Below are 13089 nucleotides of genomic sequence, written 5' to 3'. Positions count from 1 at the left end.
CGAGACTCGCCGTCTTCAGCGCGCACTCTCGCAGCGGGCGCTCCCATTGGCTAACTGGCTGGCCCAAAGCCCCGCCTTCCCGAGTCTGAGTCCATCCTATTGGTCTGCCTCCCCGCCAGTCATCGGAGGGCCGACAGGTGAATGAAAGGGGGCGTGTCGGTGTGCGTAGCTCGGCGGCGGCGCGACGGGAACCAGCTGAAAGGTGAGAGCCCCAAAGCGGGTTCGCGCGGCCGTTTTCATCCACCTGGGGGTGTGGGGGAGATTTTAAGCACCCCAAGAGGTCAGCCTGGGATGGGAGGCCGCGGTCAGAGAAGTCCCGACTCGGCGGCCTCCCTTGGACCGCCGGGCCCAGAGAACCCCCCCCGGCACCCCCTTTGCGCTCGAAGAGCCACCCCCCGGGTCCCCTTGGGCGTGGGGAGGGCTGGCGCGGCTTCCGATGTCCCATTCCACAGCCTCGGGAGCCCCCCGAGTCGTCCTGCGGCGTGTCGGGGCGCTGGCCCCCGGGACGGGGCGGGAGCGCTTGGATTCGGCCGACTTGGAACAGCGCCCGCCGCAGCGACGCGGTCACTCTGTCCGCGGGAGGCCAGCGAGGGCCCAGGCCTGCTGTCACCGCCTGGGAGTGGGGATCCTGTCCGGCCCTTGGTCCCTGCGGGGCCGTCGGCTTGGGTGGGAGGATTCCCCGAGCTTGGCAGCACTTTAAGCAGGTGATCAGAAGCAGGGCTGCAAATTCCTTCTGTTTGATGGGACACCCCTCTTCCCCCCTTTTCTTCCCCTCCACTTCTGATGTGGGTGCATTGGGACCCTCTACACTTCACACTCCATCCTGCGAGGTTTGCGCATCAGATAGGCATCACTGTGCTAGCTCTGGAGCCTACTGGTCCAGAGGTGTGTTCCTGCCATGTTCTGGGTATGTTTTTGGTGGATATGATGTTGTGGAACCAGGATTGTGCTACACCCCTATTCTCATTCAGTGAAGCTGGGATTCGCTCCTCGGTGTACCTCTGGAAGAAGGGCCCTCCACATACAAGGCACATGTGTAACCCACCCTTGCAAGCCACAGCCTGGGCCCCTTATTTACAGCAAATATTTACAGCCTCCTGTACCAAAGAGAATGCAGTGATAGTATCCACACCCTAAGCTTATTGTTAGGTTAAAATTAGTTAGCATTTGGAAAAGTACTGTACATGGAGGTTTGAGAGAGAGTGCAGGTCTCCAGAGGCCCAGCCAGGAGCGATCCCTGAGCACAGAGCAGGAGTAAGCCCCGAGCACCACTGGTGTGGTCCAAACAATGAGAAGAAAGTGAGGGAGGAGAAGAGGAAGAGAGAGAGAGAGTGAGAGAGAAGAGAGAGGAGAGAGAGAGAGAGAGAGAGAGAGAGAGAGAGAGAGAGAGAGAGAGAGAGAGAAAGAAAGAGAGAAAGAGAGAAAGAGAGAAAGAGAGAAAGAGAGAAAGAGAGAAAGAGAAAGAGAGAAAGAGAAAGAAAAGAATCCAGGACCAGCATTTCCTTACTGCCTGTTTGGTGAGAATGGCGACTTGTAGCAAAAAAAATAAAATATAAAAATCAATGGTGTGGTAAGGATTCAGAGCTCCTTTGCCCTGTGCCCTCCCCACCTTGTACAAAGCAGCCTGTGATCTGACTAGAATTCCTGACACATCCCCAACCCTAATGTGGAGTTGATAGCAGGTGGCAGAATTGACATCTGCCCTCTCCTGGAGGATGGGAGCTAGACATGGTTCCTTTTCCAATCCTTGGCATTCTTCTTGTGCCAAGCAGAATATGTAGCCAATAGTTTTTGAAACATTCATTGGAGCAGCAGGGAGGTTGAGAAGGTCCTCATCAGACTACAGATGAGCTCTTAAACCCTTAGAGTTTCTTTTCTGGGAGCAGTGATGATGCTCAATATATCCCAGGTATGCAAAACACCGAAGACAGGTGGGATTATTGTGAATAAGAATTTCTACATTGTCAGGACTGGAGCAATAGTACAGCTGTTAGGGTACTTAACTTGCATATAGGTGACCCGGGTTCTATCCCTGACATTCCAGAGGACTCCCTAACACCACCAAGAATAATTCCTGAATGTATAGCCAGGAGTAATCCCTGAGCATTTCTGGGTGTGGCCCAAAAGCATGCTTGGTGTAGCACTGGGAATGGGACCAGGGATCAAACCTGACTTGGCCACACACAAAGCAATTTCTCTGCCCATTATACCATCTCTCCAGCCCCAAGAATATTGGACATTTGCAGAGAGAAAGAGGAGCCTCTGCCTGTGAGAGGTGGAACTACCCTGGGAGGAGACCCTATAGATGCTTCCCAGGGGCTTCTTTAGGGGCTAAAGAACCTGGAGACTCATACATGAGAGGTTAAGTGCTCGAGGGCTAAGCCAAGCCATATTGCTGTTCTGGTTTGCCAACTCCTTACCCTCACTTCTCCCCACACATACACTCTGTTAAAAAAGAAAAGTATATAGGGGCTGGAGCCTTGCAGGCGGCTGACCCAGGACGGACCTGGGTTCAATACCCAGCATCCCATATGACCTCCTGAGCCAGGTGCGATTTCTGAGCGCATAGCCAGGAGTAACCCCTGAGTGTCACCAGGTGTGGCTCAAAAACAAACAAACAAACAAAAATGTATGTAGTCATAGTAAATTCCAGCATTAAGAAAGGTTGTAGGGGCCCAGAGAGATAGCATAGTGGTAGGACGTTTGTCTTGCAAGCTGCTGACCCAGGACCATCGTTGGTTCAAGTCCCTGAATCCCATATGGTCCCCTGTGTCAGTCAGGAGTGATTTCTGAGCAGAGAGCCAGTAGTAACACATGAGCGCCGCTGGGTGTGGCCCAAAAACCAAAAACCAAAAAAAAAAAAAAAAACTAAGAAAGATTGTAAAGGAAAAGAAACAAACAGTCCCATCATATTCCTCTTACTTCTATAGTGTCTGCTTTGGAGGGAGGGAGGGAAGAAGAAGGGGGGGAAGAGAGAGAGAGAGATAGAGAGAGAGGGAGGGGAGGGGAGGGGAGGGGAGGAGAGGAGAAGAGAAGAGAGAAGAAAGAAAGAAGTTTTTTTTTTTGGGGGGGGGCCACACCCGGCGGTGCTCAGGGGTTACTCCTAGCTGTCTGCTTAGAAATAGCTCCTGGCAGGCACGGGGGACCATATGGGACACTGGGATTTGAACCAACCACCTTAGGTCCTGGATTGGCTGCTTGCAAGGCAAACGCCGCTGTGCTATCTCTCCGGGCCCGAAAGAAAGAAGTTTTATTTTTATTGAGGGAGGGGTCTAATTCTAAGGAGAATATGGGAAAAAAAAGCTAGAGAAAATGAGAGAACTGCTAGGTATGACCCAGAAACAAAACAAACAAAAAATAGTCAGGGAATCAAAGCAATAGCACAGTGGGTAGGGCATTTGCCTGGCATGCAGCCAACCCAGGTTTGATCCCTGCTTCCCATATGGTCCCCAGGCCTGCCAGGATTAATTTCTGAGCACAGAGCCAGGAGTAACACCTGAGCACCACTGGATGTGACCCAAAAAAAGACAAAAAATGGTCAGAGAGAACTACTGGGTGCCAAACCTGTCCATTTTCCGGTTCTTGCTTTTGGGTGGGATAGGGTCACTCCTCATATTGATCAGGGCTTATTCCTTGTTCTGTACACAGGGATTACTCCAGGCTGTAGAGCTGGGGATTCAAAACAGAGTCAACATGCTAGGCAGGCACCTAAATCTCTGTTTTCTTATGCTTTGCATTTTCGGTTGGGTTTCTTTTTTGTTTTACTTTTTACTTTTGGGCCACAGCCAGTGGTGCTCAGGGGTTACTCCTGGCTCTGTGCTCAAGAATTACTCCTGGCAGTGCTCTGGGACCATATGGGATGTCTGGGATTGAACCCAAGGGACCATATCGGATGCCGGGGATTGAATCCAGTTGGCCATGTGCAAGGCAAGCATCCTACCTGCTGTGTTATTGCTCTGGCCCCAACATTTGCAGTTTTGATATATATTGCTAAATCTTTATAAGGGTGCTCTAAATTACTAGTTTATCCACAGTGGACATTTGCACAGAAGAATAAGATTTTACAGATATGATAGATTTCCTTTAGTTCTGAGAAAGAATTCATGTGGTATCTGAACATAGCATCTTTTTCCTATCTTCTCTTAAATAACTTTCTGATTGTCAGAGTCCATGGTAGGATCTGATGTCAAGGCTTGTTTAGAACTTTTTTTGGGGAGTAGGGATATTGGATCCCAAGTGGTGCTCAGAAAGTCAAGATGCCCCACCAGTGATTCTCAGCTCACCAGGCTGGTGGTTCACTGCAAGTGTGTGAGGGAGGATGGGATGCTGCTCGTCTGTTTCTCTGTCCCCTCAGTTTCTTCTCTTTTTGGTTTTGGGGCCACACTCAGTGCACTATGTCTAGAAATCTATTCCTGGCCCAGTACTGAGAATGAGGGTTTGGTCTGCTCCCTGGGTTGCTCTAGTGACCTTGTAGTACTGTGGATTGAACTGGATCTTGTACTTAGCCTTGAACTATCTCCCCACCCATTACTTTCCAGCATAATGGTGTTATGTTGTTGTTGGGGGGGGGGTGTTTGAGACTCACCTGGTGGTGCTCAGGGATTACTCCTGGCTCTGCAGTCAAGAGTGGGGCCGGAGTGGTAGCACAGTGGTAGGGCATTTGTTTTGAACACAGCTGAACCAAGATGACATCTCATATGGTTCCCCAAGCCAACCAGGAGCAATTTCGGAATGCAGAGCCAGGAGTAACCCCTGAGCGCTGCGGGGTGTGACTGGAATAAAGTAAAAATTCTTGAAATTATAATATAATTTTCTTGAGCTTAAAATAAATGTAAAAAGATAATAATCACCTCAATGGCTTTGATTCTGGGCTATAATTTGTTGCTTCTGGCTTGGGGGACCATATGGGAGGCTGGGGGATTGAACCACGGTCAGTCCTAGGCTAGCGGGGGCAAGGTAGACAGACGCCTTACTGCTTGCACCACCACTCCGGCCCCATAGGCTGATATTTAAAAAAAATTTCTATGTCTATTTTTTGTTTGTTTTTATGCTAAGCAGGGTTTGATGCAGTCTTCGTTGCAGTGATGCCTCGGGAATTGTGCAGTTTTGGGACTCAACCCAGGCCTTCCTCATACAAAACCTATACTCAGCCTAATTGAGTTTTCTCTGACCCTTAGGTTGTTTTTTGTTTCTGTTTTTTTTTTTTTTAGGTCACACCCAGTGGTACTCAGGAACTATTCTTGGCTCTGTGCTCCAAGTTTACTCCTGGTGGTATTCAGGGGACTATATGCAGTGACAGAAATTCAACTAGGGAGAGCCATATGCAAGGCAAGTACCTTAACATTTGTGCTATTCTCTGTTTCTCTATTCCCAGTTTTTACTATTTAAAAACTATTAATTCCCCCCTCTTTTTGGTGGTTGGGTCACATTTGTTTATACTTAGAGATCTTCTTGCAGTGCTCAGGGAACCAAGGTTGGCAGCTGACATGCAAGGCAAACATCTTAACCCTTCTGGCTATCTTTCTAGCCCTACTGTTCTCTCTCTCTCTCTCTCTCTCTCTCTCTCTCTCTCTCTCTCTCTCTCCTTCTCTCTCTCTCCTTCTCTCTCTCTCCTTCTCTTTCTCCTTTATTATTATTTTTTAGAGCCATATATGGTAGTGCTGAGGGATCATTTCTGGCTGTGCTTGGATATTAGAGAGATAAATGGAGAAGAGTTTCCAGGAGTTTCTATGAGCAAATAAACTGAAAAAACTTGAAAGTGAGTTGCCCTGGGGCTGGAGCAGTGATTAGGGCATTTACCTTGGGTTTGATCATCAGCACCTCTTATAGACCCCTGAGCCCTACCAGGAGTAATTCCTGAGTGTAGAGCCAGGAGGGGGCCTGAGATGTACAATGGGACAGGCGCTTGCCTTGTATATAGCTGACCTGAATTTGATCCTGGCTTCTTGGATGGTCCCCTGAACCCTCTAGGATAGGAGTAAGGCCTGAGTACAGTCAAATTGGCTCAAAAGCAAAAACAAGCAAAAAATGGAGAATTGGATTGGGGTTGGAGCACTAGTACAGTGGGTAAGACATTTCTGTTGGGTGCATCTGACTTTGGTTCAGTTCTAAGCACAGCCAGGAGTGATCATTGATCACAGAGCTAGGAGTATGTCCGGAGCATTTCTGGCATTTCTGGATAAGGAAGGAAGGAAGGGAGGGAGGAAGGAGTTAAGGAAGGAAGGAAATGAAGAAAGGAAGGAAGGAAGGAAGGAAGGAAGGAGAGAAAGAAGAGAAAGAAATAGAAAGAAAGAAGAAAGAGAAATAAGAAAAGAGAGAAAGGAAAGGAAAAAAGGAATTAACGAAGGAGGGAAGGTTAGTGACTTTCTTGGGGCCGAGAGATAGCACAGTGGTAGGGCTTTTGTCTTGCACGTGGCCAACCCAGGACAGACAGTGGTTCTTTTTCTCATATGGTCCCCCGAGCCTGCCAGGAGTGATTTCTGTCACAGAGCCAGGAGTAACCTCTGAGTGCTGCCGAGTGTGACCCAAAAACAAAAAAAATGTTGAGAATTCACTCTCCTCAAGAGAGCTCTCTTCAAGACCAGAGCAGTAGCACATTTAGCTTTTGTTGGTTTTGTGTGTGTGTGTGTGTGTGTGTGTGTTGTTTTTGTTTTGGGGGTCACACCTGTTTGATGCTCAGGGGTTACTCCTGGCTAAGTGCTCAGAAATTACGCCTGGCTTGGGGGGGACCATATGGGATGCTGGGGGATCGAACCGTGGTCTTTCCTTGGCTAGTGCTTGCAAGGCAGACACCTTACCTCTAGCGCCACCTCACCCGCCTCAGCACATTTGGCTTTTGCCTTGCAGGCAGTCAGCCCAGGTTTGATCCCCAGCATCCCATAAGGTCCTCCGAGCCCACCAGGAGTAATTACTGAGTGCACAGCTAGGAGTAACCCTGAATACCACTGAGTGTGGCCCCCCCCTCAAAATAAAGATGGAGGAGAAAATTTAGGAATTTAATTTAGTGTCAGTTTTCCTTGATAGCAGATGGAAACTGTGTTTGTTTTATGGGCCACACCCATCAGTGCTATTGCCACATGCTGGGTTTTGTGCTCTGGACCACGTTGTGCTGGGATTCAAACCATTATCTCAGCCACAGCTGCATAGGCTAGTGCCTTAATGAAGCCCTAGTAGAAGGATTTTAAATTTGATTTGTTTTGTTTTGTTTTGTTGTTTTTTGTTCTTGTTTTGTTTTTGGGTTGCACTTGGTGACTTTCAGGGGTTACTTCTGGCTTTTCACTCAGAAATCGCTCCTGGCATGCTCAGGGGACCATATGGGTTGATGGGATTCAAATCACCATTTGTTTTTTTGTTTTGTTTTGTTTTGTTTTTTTTTTTTGGTTTTTGGGCCACACCCGGCGGTACTCAGGGCTTACTCCTGGCTGTCTGCTCAGAAATAGCTCCTGGCAGGCACGGGGAACCATATGGGACACCGGGATTTGAACCAATTTGAGCCTTTGGTCCTGGATCGGCTGCTTGCAAGGCAAACGCCGCTGTGCTATCTCTCCAGGCCCCAAATCACCATTTGTACTGAATTGGCCTCGTGCAAGGCAAACACCCAACCGCTGTGCTATTTCTCCGGCCCCTTAAATTTGATTTTTACGGGGCCGGAGAGAGCATGGAGTTAAGGTGTTTACCTTCCATGCAGGATGGTGGTTCGAATCCCGGCATCCTGTATGGTCCCTCGTGCCTGCCAGGGGCGATTTCTGAGCACAGAGCCAAGAGTAACCCCTGAGCCCTGCCAGGTGTGACCCTAAAACCAAAAAAAAAAAAAGATTAAAATTTTTTGATTTTTGTCCTACTTAGCACTTAAGAAAGGCGTTGGGAGGCCAGAGCAGTAGTACAATGGGTATGGCATTTGCCTTGCATTCCGCTGACCTGGGTTTAATCCCTAGCATCCCATATGGTCCTCTGAGTTTGCCAGAAGTAACCCCTGAGTGCCGCAGCCCCAAAACAAAACAAAACAAAACCAAAAAAAAGTGTTGGGGTTGGGCCCGGAGAGATAGCACAGCGGAATTTGCCTTGCAAGCAGCCGATCCAGGACCAAAGGTGGTTGGTTCGAATCCCGGTGTCCCATATGGTCCCCGTGCCTGCCAGGAGCTATTTCTGAGCAGATAGCCAGGAGTAACCCCTGAGCACCGCCGGGTGTGGCCAAAAAAAAAACAAAAATGGGGCCGGGCGGTGGCGCTGGAGGTAAGGTGCCTGCCTTGCCTGCGCTAGCCTAGGACGGACCGCGGTTCGATCCCCCGGCACCCCATATGGTCCCCCAAGAAGCCAGGAGCAACTTCTGAGCGCATAGCCAGGAGTAACCCCTGAGCGTCACAGGGTGTGGCCCAAAAACCAAAAAAAAAAAAAGTGTTGGGGTTATAGTACAGCAAGTAGTGCATTTGCCTTGCATGTGGCCATCCTGGGTTCGATCCCCTGTACACCATATGGTCCCCCAAAGCCCTGCCAGGAGTTATCTTTGAGCACAGAGTCACAAGTAAGCCCTGAGCACTACCTGATGTGGCCCAAACTAAAAAGAAGAGAATCAGCAAGTAATCACCAAGCCTACTTTTCAGAAGCACTTTGTCAGGTGCTGGGGGTCTAGCATGAGAAATAAGACCTGAAACAGGTTAGAATGATAGTATAGAAGGTGGGGTGCTTGCATTGCACATGGTGCACCACCTGGAATACATCTTGAGCTCAGAGCCAGGAGTAACCCCTGAGCACTATTGGTTGTGGCCAGAAAACAGAAGACCTGAATCCTGCCTTCTAAAGGCTGTGCACTGACTAAGCTAGGACATAAACATAAATATAAGCATAGGAAGGAAAGAATTAAGGGTAATGAAGCCAATAAGTTGGGAATATCATGTAATAGAAAACTTTATTCAAAGGCTAGGAATGTGACTCAAGTGGTAGACCATATGCTTTGCATGTGGAATGCCCTGAGTTTGACCCCTGGCAATGCATAGCTTAGCATTGTTGGGCATGCTCAAGTGGCCCCTGTATTCCAGACCACCAGCCAGTTGTGACCCCTACAGCTAACAATAACAATAAACAGCAACCCTTAACCCCCTACCAACTCAGCTAAGTAAAATTTTAATTGTCATTTCGAAAGAGGTGAGCTAGAGCTCCTATGCATCTTTTCTGTTGCTCTGCCCAAACTGGGCCGTCTTTACTAGGCCAAGTCTCCTGAGGGCTGGCAGCAGCAGCCCACATGCACATGCCCACACAGCTGACTACTCTTTTTTTTTTGTAACTCTTAGTAAATATTGCATTGCTTTTCATTGATTTGAATAAGTCACATGGTCAACTCTGAGCCAACCACTATGGTCAAAGGGTGGGGAATAATTATTTTGGTCTGTTATTATTTTGTTTTTGTTTTTGGGTCACACCTGGCGGCGCTCGGGTTACTCCTGGTTTTGTGCTCAGAAATCGCTCCTGGCAGACTCAGGGGACCATATGGGATGCTGGGATTCAAACTATCATCTGTCCTAGATCAGCTGCTTGCAAGGCAAATGCCCTACTGCTGTGCTATTTCTCCGGCCCATGGTCTCTTTGTTTTATACACATTTTATACACCTGGAGCACTGGGGATAAATGGTGGGAGAGTAGTCCCAGCAAAAACAAAAAGGAAACCAATTAAAAGACAGTGACAGGATGATTTAGAAAATGGGACCCAACATTCTGCTGCCTACAAGAAACACATTTGAACAGTCAGAGCAAACAGAGACTCAAATTTAAAGGTTGTAAGATGATGAGTCTTCAAGCAAACAAATCCCACAAAAAGGCCAGGGTGGCCATTCTATATTAAAAGATATAGGTCTGGGGGCCAGAGTGATAGCACAGTGGTAAGGCATTTGCCTCATACATGTCCGACTGGGGACAAACCTGGGTTTGATCCCTGGCCTTCTATGGTCCCCTGAGCCTTCCAGGAGCGACTTCTGAGAGCAGAGTGACCCCTGGACGCCACCAGGTGTGGCCCAAAAACCAAAATAACAACAGCTACCATATGACATAAATCTGACTCAAAATGGTTATGAGACAGCAAAGATAATTTTTTTTAATGATCAAGGAGCATGTGCACCACAAAGAACTCACACTCCTAAACATATACCATAAAATGAGGAATGTGCTCAGATTAGTCCAAGAATCTATCAAATGTGAAAATGTGATGGTAATAAGTATGAGCTGAGAATATACTTGTTGACTTTTCAATTCTGTTTAGAATACTGGAGACCAAAATGCAATTCTTTTTTTTTTTTTTTTTTTTTTTGGTTTTTGGGTCACACCCGGCAGTGCACAGAGGTTACTCCTGGCTCTGTGCTCAGAAATCGCTCCTGGCAGGCACGGGGGACCACATGGGATGCCGGGATTTGAACCACTGTTGGTCCTGGGTTGGCCACTTGCAAGGCAAATGCCAAACTGTTGTGCTGTCTCTCCAGCCCCCAAAATGCAATTCTTAAGTTTGTGTGTTATCTGTATTTGAGGCTTAAAGGAAGCAGTATAGTGTGCATAAGAGCAGGAGAGGTAGTACGGCAAATAAGGCATTTATTTTGCATGCTACCTACCTAGGATTTATCCTCCTTATGGTCCCTTGAGCACTGTCCGGTGTGGTCAAAACAACAAGAAAAAGTGTGGACTCTGGAGGTTAACATATAATTTGTTTTATGTTTTTTTGGTCACACTTGGATTTCTAGATGTTAGGGTTACTTCTGGCTCTGCTCTCAGGAATAATTTCAGATGAGGTAGGGGAAACATATGGGATACTGGAGATTGAACCTGGGTCGGCCACATGCAAGGAAAATTCCTTACCCACTATTCCATCTCTACAGCCCTCAGACCTAGTTTTTTTTTTTTTCTTTTCATTTATTTTTTTTAAATTTTTTTTAATTTTAATTATGACAACAAAGATGCAAAGAAAGAGGACAGGGTAAAGTTACAGTGGAAGCACAATCACCCATAAACAGAATTCTCGGTAGTTCCATCGATGATATCCCAGCCTTGAACTTTCAGCCAAAGAACATTAAGAAAAACAAAACTGAACCCATGTAAAATACAATTACTTTGTCCCTCAAATCCCCAGTTGTAGTACATACTATTTCTTAGCAGCACACAATATAATTTAAAGACATTAGACTTATGTAACTCCTTAAACATTGAGGGCAAAGTACATTTATCTAGTTCCATGCACATGCTTACTAGTTTAAGTTAACCTCAAAAGTTTTAGTGGGTTGTTTTTCTTAAGGATTGGAGTCAAGGGAACATAGTAAAAAACGGTGTTAGAGTGGCATTTGTTTGCATAGGCCCACCAAAATATAAGGGACATGGAAAGAAAAATTATGGCCTAGGGCCCGGAGAGATAGCACAGCGGCGTTTGCCTTGCAAGCAGCCGATCCAGGACCAAAGGTGGTTGGTTCGAATCCTGGTGTCCCATATGGTCCCCTGTGCCTGCCAGGAGCTATTTCTGAGCAGACAGCCAGGAGTAACCCCTGAGCACTGCCGGGTGTGGCCCAAAAACCAAAAAAAAAAAAAAAAAGAAAAATTATGGCCTAAATACAAGGAGACCCTACCCCTGAAGTTTCCTGGCACAGGACCGACTCTAGGCTCCAGGCAAACTAGTTTGTCCAATCCAAATCATCGTCTGTAGTGGCAATACACCTCCATTCCTCACATAGTCTCTGTTGTTGGTATCATGCTTCTGTATTAAAGATCCTGGAGTCTGCATATCCCATATTGCAGTCTGGATGGTGCAGAGCATACTCTCGTTTCACCTCACACTTAAGGGGCAGTAGAGAGAACCATGTCCTGTAGAGCAGGTCATTGTTGTTGTCAAGTCTTCTCAGTGTAAACGGAAGTCTCTTTTTAGGAGGTCGATGTCAGACCCTTGGTAGTGTCTTTCCTGGTAGAGGATTGCTTCCAGCTGTTGCTATAAAAGACCTTGGATGTTTCGTAGATAGCTTGCCTGGTTCCGGCGTGAATGGAGGATGCCCATTCTTCTGAGGCCTTTGCCATATCATTATATCAATGTTCAGGATGTAAGGTACATTGTATTGAGATTTGTGTGTTCCTACCTCTATTAGATAAGAACTTATCTGTATGTATAGTGTTTTCCCATTTTAATGTGTCTATGCAAGGATCAATGCCATGTAGCATTATCAGCGCATCTGGAGGCAATAGGAACAAGACCAGCAATTTCCATGACATAGTTCAATCATAGGCATTAAACTGAGGGACAGTTCCACCAACTGAACAGCTTACAAAGAAAAGACAAGATGAAAAGTGAATAGAAACATCATGGTAGAAGAATAAATAGAGTTATAGCTGTTAAAGAAAATACACATAAAATATTCAAAAGATATATGTGTTCAATTTATGTCCTTCTAAATAGTTCTGGGATTGTTAGATCCACTGTCTTTGGTCTGAGATTAGAACTGTGTGTTACTGAAGTTAAGGGTAAATCTGGGGTACTGATGGTTGGGAGGATTATATGTTCGCACGGGCGGTTTGCAACATGTAGACTGGTATGAAATTGCCAGTGACAGCCTGAGTATAGCTGAGCAGATATCTGCCACCCCCCAGATCAAACTCCATCCCCTAAGTCAATCTCTGGAGCCGGCCTGGAAGTGGGGAAAACCCAGGGTGCCCCATCAGGTCCTCCCTGGAACCCACTTGGAGATCCGGAGGAAAGAGGAAGAGGGGGGTCGGGTGACCCAGTCCGGGGCCCCCCTACCCTAGGCCGGGCCAAGAGGCCTCTGGCACATATGGAGGTCTGCCAAAGGCCAGCCCATGCCGGCTGAAAATCCTGCTTCAGGAAGGGAGGAAGGCCCTCCCAGGCCTGAAGGACAGGAGTTCACGCCCCACCCTAGGCCAATCTCCTGGAGCCGGCCTGGAAGTGGGGAAAACCCAGGGTGCCCCATCAGGTCCTCCCAGGAACCCACCTGGAGATCCGGAGGAAAGAGGAAAGGGGGGTTGGGTGACCCAGGTCCGGGCCCCCCTACCCTAGGCCGGGCCAAGAGGCCTCTGGCACATAAGGAGGTCAGACCTAGTTTTGATGGAAACTGAAGA

The sequence above is a fragment of the Suncus etruscus genome, chromosome 6 (assembly GCF_024139225.1).
Source record: "Suncus etruscus isolate mSunEtr1 chromosome 6, mSunEtr1.pri.cur, whole genome shotgun sequence".
Lineage (NCBI taxonomy): Eukaryota > Metazoa > Chordata > Mammalia > Eulipotyphla > Soricidae > Suncus > Suncus etruscus.
This window is presented reverse-complemented; position numbering follows the sequence as displayed.